Source organism: Dunckerocampus dactyliophorus, chromosome 11, assembly GCF_027744805.1.
Source record: "Dunckerocampus dactyliophorus isolate RoL2022-P2 chromosome 11, RoL_Ddac_1.1, whole genome shotgun sequence".
NCBI classification, from domain to species: Eukaryota; Metazoa; Chordata; class Actinopteri; order Syngnathiformes; family Syngnathidae; genus Dunckerocampus; species Dunckerocampus dactyliophorus.
The window spans coordinates 11,738,224-11,744,385 of NC_072829.1; positions in this window are offsets into that span (position 1 = coordinate 11,738,224).

Consider the following 6,162-nt stretch of genomic DNA (forward strand, 5'->3'; position numbering starts at 1 on the left):
GGGACTTGTAGGTTCACACCCACTGCGTGTTTTGGGTGGTTTGGCCCTGTTGCGGTTATGGGCAAAGTGAGAAAATTTTAAAGGAAATAAAAATGAGACATTCAGCCATTGGATGCCAACAGGTGGTCCATTCAAAGTGTGATTGGTGTAGGTTCCCGCTTAAACTGGGGTGTGTATTCGGGTGTGTATTGTCACTTTGGCAGCAAATGCAGTGCAATGCAGGTGGGAGGGCCACCAAGAGGAGGGGTGGAGGGGGCACACTAAAACCAGATAGAGTTACAATAGCTGGTTCATCTCCTGCGGCCCCCTTAAATGGGCTGAGTGTTCCTAATCATATGTCCGCCTTAAGTTATTGAGCTCAATTTGTGTACGTATTGTCACATCATCAGCCAGCCAACCTGACGAAGCCACAGGTGGGGGGGGGCTATCAAAGGGGGGCACAGACTAAAGCTAAATAGAGTTGCAATAGCAGGTCCACCTCCTGCGGCCACCTTAAAATGGCTGAGTGTTCCTAATCACTCCATGGGGTTTTCAGCTCATTTAGGGTGCGTATTGTCACTATGTTAGCAAATGGAGTGCAATTCCAGCCAACCTGACCAAGCCACAGGTGCAGGGGCACCAACAGGGAGCACAGACTAAAACCAAATAGAGTTGCAATAGCAGGTCCATCTCCTGTGGCCACCTTAAACTGGCAGAGTGTTCCTTATAATATGGCTGCCATAAGCTCAGCTCAATTTGTGTACCTGCTGTCACTTTGTCAGCAAATGCAATGGAAAGCAGGTGGGGGGACAGTCTAAAACCCAATAGAGTTGCAATAGGTGGTCCATATCCAGCTTTAAACTGGCTGAGTGTTCCTAATCATATGGTCGCCATGGGGTTTTCAGCTCATTTTGGGTTTCATTCATATTGGTGTTCCAATCCCCGCACGGCACAGTGGTGAAAGCCTGTCACTGGGAGTCGGGATTTCCACTAAAATGAGGTTATATCCTTACTTGTGTGTATTTTTGCACTTCAGATACTGCTGTATTATGATGGTTGAACTTTCTCCTTCAATGTGGTATTAAATTAATATACAGAGTAAACCTTGAGTGGACAAAAAATGAAGCTCAAATTCAACCAATTCAAACATAAGGATGCCAACATCAGACTGGAACAAAAGATATGTAGGATGATTACTTATCTATTTATTCAGTGTTCATGTGAAACTTTATGAAAATGCAAAATACACATTTTTGACCCAGAATTACTATATAATTAATTTTTTAAAATCACATTCATGCTGCCCATGCCTCTGCCGGGTGGGTGGGTTGGTGTGCCTTCTGGCAGCGGGGGCTCGGCCTGGCTATTTGGGGCGGGGCTCTCTGGGAGGTGGGGGAGGCCCTTTCCTTTCATGCATTCTCAGTGACAATTACACGCCCACACATTCTTGCACCTTTATATATATGAAGACTTCCCCACATACAGAGATACCTGTACACACGTACATATGCGCACTCGCAGTACATACGTACTTCCCCACATTACTCACTTAGTTAACCAGGGTGTTATTATGTTGTTGGTTTTATTACAGCGACGGTGATTTCAGCAGTATGATTAGTTGTTTTTTTTACAATGATATGCATTACAGTTATTGTCATTCTGTTCACTATCATAGATAATCATTTCATTACTACAATTATGTGTGATTGTTTCAATGCAGATCAGGAAGACCTGGGTTCCATTCTCCCTTGGGCATTTCTGTGTGGAGTTTGTATGTTCTCCCCGTGTGCGCGTGGGTTTTCTCCGGGTACTCCGGCTTCCTCCCACATTCCAAAAACATGCAGGTGAGGTTAATTGGTGACTCTAAATTGTCCATAGGTATGAATGTGAGTGTGAATGATTGTTTGTCTATATGTGCCCTGCGATTGGCTGGCGACCAGTCGAGGGTGTACCCCACCTGTCGCCCAAAGTCAGCTGGGATAGGCTCCAGCATGCCCCCGCGACCCTAATGAGGAGAAGCAGTATAGAAAATGGATGAATGGATGGATGTTTCAATGCAGTTTTGTCATTGTGATCACTATCATAGTTCATCATTTCATGACTACATTTATGTGTGACTGTTTCAATGCACTCCTCCCTGAGCTACCACCTTATCGTCGTGGAGGAGTTTGCGTGTCCCGATGATCCTAGGAGCTAAGTTGTCAGGGGTTTTTATGCCCCTGGTAGGGTCACCCATGACAAACAGGTCCTAGGTGAGGGACCAGACAAAGAGTAGCTCAATAGACCTCTATGATGATAAAAAACATTGGACCGTGTTTTCCCTTGCCCGGACGTGGGTCAGCGGGGCCCCCCTCTGGAGCCAGGCCTGGAGGAGGGGCACGATGGCAAGCGTCTGGTGGCCGGGCCTACGCACATGGGGCCCGACCGGGCACAGCCCGAAGAGACGACGTGGGTCCCCCCTCTAATGAGCTCACCACTCATGAGAGGGGCCAAAGGGGTCGGGTGCAGAGTGAGCTGGGTGGCAGCCAAAGGCGGGGACCTTGGCGGTCCGATCCTCAACTACACAAACTAGCGCTAGGGACATGGAATGTCACCTCTCTGGTAGGGGAAGAGCCTGAGCTGGTGCATGAGGTTGAGAAGTTCCGGCTAGATATAGTCGGACTCACCTCAACGCACAGCAAGGGCTCTGGAACCATTCCTCTTGAGAGAGGTTGGACCTTCTTCCACTCTGGTGTTGCCAGCAGTGAGAGGCGATGGGCAGGGGTGGCAATTCTTGTTGCGCCCCGGCTTGTGGCCTCCATGTTGGAGTTTAACCCGGTGAACAAGAGGGTAGTTTCCATCTGCCTTCGAGTGGGGGGATGGGTCCTGACTGTTGTTTGTGCTTACGCACCAAACAGCAGTTCAGAATACCCACCCTTTTTGGAGTCTCTAGAGGAAGTACTGGAGAGTCCTCCCTCAGGTGATTCCCTTGTTCTGCTGGGGGACTTCAACGCTCACGTTGGCAGCGACAGTGAGACCTGGAGAGGCGTGATTGGGAGGAACGGCCCCCCTGATCTGAACCCGAGCGGTGCTTTGTTATTGGACTTCTGTGCTCGTCACAGATTGTTGATAACAAACACAATGTTCAAGCATAAGGGTGTCCACATGTGCACTTGGCACCAGGACACCCTAGGCCGCACTTCCATGATCGACTTTGTGGTCGTATCATCGGACTTGCGGCCATATGTTTTGGACACTCGGGTGAAGAGAGGGGCGGAGCTGTCAACTGATCACCACTGGTGGTAAGTTGGCTCCGATGGTTGGGGGGTTGCCGGTCAGACCTGGCAGGCCCAAACGTATTGTGAGGGTCTGCTGGGAACGACTGGCAGAGTCCCCTGTTAGAAGGAGTTTCAACTCCCACCTCCGGGAGAGCTTCGACCATGTTCCGAGGGAGGTGGCGAACATTGAGTCTGAATGTGCCATGTTCCGTGCCGCTATTGTCGAGGCAGCTGATCGGAGCTGTGGCCGTAAGGTGGTCGGTGCCTGTCGTGGCGGTAATCCCAGAACCCGTTGGTGGACACCAGTGGTGAGGGATGCCGTCAAGATGAAGAAGGAGTCCTATCGGGCCTTTTTGGCTCATGGGACTCCGGAAGCAGCTGACAGGTATCGGCAGACCAAGCGGTCTGCAGCTCTGGCAGTCGCTGAGGCAAAAACTCGGACATGGGAGGAGTTCGGAGAAGCCATGGAGAACGACTTCCAGACCATTCGGCATCTCAGGAGGGGGAAGCAGTGCACAGTCAACACCGTGTATGGTGGGGATTGTGTGCTGCTGACCTCGACTCGGGATGTTGTGGATCGGTGAAAAGAATACTTCGAAGACCTCCTCAATCCCACCGGCACGTCTTCCTATGAGGAAGCAGAGCCTGGGGACTCCACGGTGGGCTCTCCTATATCTGGGGCTGAGGTTGCTGAGGTTGTCAAAAAGCTCCTCGGTGGCAGGGCCCCAGGAGTGGATGACATCCGCCCGGGGTTCCTTAAGGCCATGGATGCTGTAGGCATGTCTTGGTTGACACGACTCTGCAGCATCGCGTGGACATCGGGGGCAATACCTCTGGATTAGCAGACCGGGGTGGTAGTCCCCCTTTTTAAGAAGGGGGACCGGAGGGTGTGTTCCAACTATCGTGGAATCACACTCCTCAGCCTCTCTGGTAAGGTCTATTCAGGGTTTCTGCAGAGGAGGATCCGCCGGATAGTTGAATTTCGGATTCAGGAGGAGCAGTGTGGTTTTCGTCCTGGTCGTGGAACTGTGGACCAGCTCTACACTCTCAGCAGGGTCCTTGAGGGTGCATGGGAGTTTCCTCAACCGGTCTACATGTGTTTTGTAGACTTGGAGAAGGCATTCGACCGTGTTCCTTGAGGAATTCTGTGGAGTACTCCGGGAGTATGGGGTATCGGACCAGCTAATTCAGGCTGTCCGTTCCCTGTATGACCGGTGTCAGAGTTTGGTTCGCATTGCCGGCAGTAAGTCGGACCCATTTCCAGTGAGGGTTGGACTCCGCCAGGGCTGCCCTTTGTCACCATTTCTGTTCATTATTTTTATGGACAGAATTTCTAGGCACAGCCAGGGCGTTGAGGGGTTCCGGTTTGGTGTCTGCTTTTTGCAGATGATGTGGTCCTGCTGGCTTCATCAAGCCATGAACTTCAACTTTCACTGGATCGGTTCGCAGCCGAGTGTGAAGCGGCTGGGATGAGAATCAGCACCTCCAAGTCCAAGTCCATGGTTCTCGTCCGGAAAAGGGCGAGATCTCATCTCCGGGTCGGGGATGAGATCCTACCCCAAGTGGAGGAGTTTAGGTACCTTGGGGTAAAGATGGCGCCCCCCGTGGCAGACGTCTCTGTGACACTCTATTTTTTGTTTGTTTTTCTATTTTTTGCTATTTTATTGTTGATTTTGGACATTCAACACACTCACGCAATACATTACAACAGAGAGACACTTTTGAACATCGGCAGGGTCCACCATGAACTTTCATTTAGCCTCTCAGACTTTGCCTTTCTTCTGCGCCGGGAGAACGCAGCAGCCTGCGGGCCTGGTGAGCTGAATACCCGGCGAGCAAAGCATCCGAGGCGTAAACGAGGCAAGCGGGCCGGCCTGCATGCTAGGCTAAAAGCTAGAGCGACGAGGCCACCGCTACCAAGCCTGCTGCTAGCCAACGTCCGCTCTCTTGAAAACAAGATGGACGAACTACGAGCAAGGATTACAGCTCAACGTGAGATCAGGGAATGCTGTGTCCTCACCTTCACAGAAACCTGGCTGACGGAGGATATACCGGACTCGGCGATCCAGTTGGAAACATTTGCTGCTTACCGGGGAGATCGGACTTTAGTGTCTGGTAAACACAGAGGTGGCGGCGTCTGTGTTTACGTAAACAAACGGTGGTGCACAGACGTACAGACGATGGAAAAGCACTGCTCGCAGGACATTGAGCTGCTGATGGTGAAATGCAGACCTTTTTATTTACCTCGTGAGTTTAGCGCTGTGTATTTAACTGCTGTTTAGCACATGCATAGAGACTGTTACCACCACCAAGTATTACAGAAAATACCCTAACCAAAAACAGTGGATGAACTGGGATGTAAGGGCTAAGCTACGCGCTCGTTCAACTGCATTTGTCATGGGCACCGTTGAGGACTACAAAAAGGCCAGATATGACCTGAGGAGGTCCATACGAGAGGCCAAAAGACAGTACAGACAGAAGCTGGAGGGCTACTATTCCACCTCAGACCCTCGGCGCATGTGGGTGGGGCTCCAGCACATCACAGACTATCGACAGCGGAGTAGCGTAGCCACGTCCAACCATACCACACTTCCTGATGAGCTGAACGAGTTCTATGCCCGCTTTGACACCCAAACTCCTGATGAGCAGAGAGGGTGGCTGGACTTGGGGAGCACACAGGACTCACCTCTCATGGTGACATCAGCTGATGTGCGCAGGGTTCTAAACAAAACAAACCCACGAAAAGCAGCAGGCCCAGACAACATCTCAGGACGTGCACTTCGGGTTTGCTCATCAGAGCTAGCTGATGTGCTTGCTGACATATTTAACCTGTCGCTTGCACAAGCATCTGTACCAACCTGCTTTAAGTCCACCACCATAGTGCCCGTACCCAAGAAGAGCAACGTGACCTGCTTGAATGACTATC